Consider the following 2,206-nt stretch of genomic DNA (forward strand, 5'->3'; position numbering starts at 1 on the left):
CTCAGCGATAAGCTGGAGGTTATAGAACCCCGAAAATCTAGGATCGATCCCAGCGGTCACTTGTGTTTTATAGCCTTTATCGCGTTATAATTGTATTTGTTTAAAGTATATGCTACTATCGACGCTTCTTCTAATCCCATTATCCATAACACTTCCCTTTGTCTAAGAAAGTACTGCCTGGTTCTTATGAAAACGTGAATTGCTCAATTTGTAAAACAAACACGATGTTTCTATCCCATAAATATTTAAATAAGCCGTTACTTTCTGATTGTAGTTAAATATTTACATGTGACGTTTATTTTAAAGAATAAGAATTTATTGTAAACTGTTATTCTAATAACGTGCAGAATTCTTTTCTTCCACAAACCTCAGTTCCCATATCATGCGCAGAGATAGGGAATAACGGCGAGTGCAATGGCTCCCCCTAAATTGCACCCACTACCTCGTATAAACAAAACTTAACTAAACTTAATTTAACGTACCCCCCCCCCCACCCCCACCACACACACACACACAACTCTTGTAGATTTCTAGCCATGTAGCACTGAAATACAAGTTCATTGGAGTAAGTTAAGGATTATCTCATGGATTAAGCTAAACTTGAGAATACTTTAGTCTAAACCATCATTAATGGCACGAAGCTGAGAATAAGGTATTTTACCGGCTATATTAAACCAAATAAGTTATAGGGATAATCTCATGGATTAAGCTAAACTTGAGAATACTTTAGTCTAAACCATCATTAATGGCACTAAGCTGAGAATAAGGTATTTTACCGGCTATATTAAACAAAGATAACTTAAGGGGATCAACTTATGGATAAAGAATTCAAGCAAAAAACATACAAGTTTGACAACATTTAAAGCCGTATTTCAACTGTTATAAACCTCCCAGTTTCTGGTTTCCCCAATGTCTCCACCTTTCACACAGTAATGTTTAAGCAGCTGTAAGTATTTGATTTTCTAATGAACGCAGGGTTTAAGATATCAACAAATCAACAAAGTTCGTCCGTCACACAAGACAAGCAGCAAGTCCAAAACTTATCATAAAGCATTGTTATTAATATATTGTACTTTATCTGATGGAAAAGCCTTTTCTAACGAACAGCAGCCTTCGCATGATTAAAACTGAATTGTCCACCCAATTAGCAAATAAAGTGTTAAAAAGACGTTACCCAAATTATCTTTTAATGGATAAATTAAACTTTCTTAACTTACTTTTTTTTTTTAACTTAAGGAAAGTCCAAATATTTTATTCGTAGCTTTACGTCATACGTCTCTAGTCTTAAAACGTACCTGTTTTACAGCTACGCTGGGGCAGTCCTTGTTGCAGGTGTCGCCTGTTTGCTGTGCGTATTTCTAGTATGAAGGCTGGAGCCACGTAACTTAATTAATACTCGGATATAATGAAGCAAGACTAAGAAGTATTTTAGTAATGATGGATAAAGACCAACAGGCGGCGCTATACGTATCGCGCGAGAAAGAAAGATTGCGCTTCAGGAGTTTTCCTGAAATAGCTTACTAATGCTGGCATCATGAAACGAACACTAATCTAGTATTTGTCTGTGAAGAAAGAAATTTCGAAGTTAAGCACCGTAAGAATAAGTTAAAGGGAGAACCTTTGAACTATATAATATTCGAAGCCCGTATATCATATGAAACAAAATTGTGTATATGGTAAACACTTAGTAGTTGCAAGACAAAACAAACAGACTCACCAGATCTGATAAAAAATTAGTCAGAAATTATACTTATGACTTCTGAAGCTTGTTTTGTTGTACTTGTTTCATCTACACTTGACAACACGTTTACTAGAATCTTAGTAGAAAGGCGCCTACTCTCTGAGCCCAACATGTCAAATCGAACAGTGGTACAAGAATGAGGCTTGTATTACCACACACCTCAGGACTTACCATTTGTTGTTACAGTATCACAAAACGAAAATATCCGCCACAAAAAAAATACTGCTTCAACTAGCGAAATACCAATCTTAATTCGACATCATATTTCAGCTCTTAACATGACGCGACAAATAGCTTACACATTCCAAATATTGGTTGCTTTGATAGTCACGTCTACAATATATTGTTGTCTGGCTTCTTCCTTAACTCTTAGAACCCTGTCTGTTTTAAGAATGTTGATTCTAAAACAATAATTCAAAAAAACGCTCTCGGAACACACACACACACACGCTACTTCTTCAATCT

Source organism: Limulus polyphemus, unplaced genomic scaffold (assembly GCF_000517525.1).
Source record: "Limulus polyphemus unplaced genomic scaffold, Limulus_polyphemus-2.1.2 Scaffold5507, whole genome shotgun sequence".
Lineage (NCBI taxonomy): Eukaryota > Metazoa > Arthropoda > Merostomata > Xiphosura > Limulidae > Limulus > Limulus polyphemus.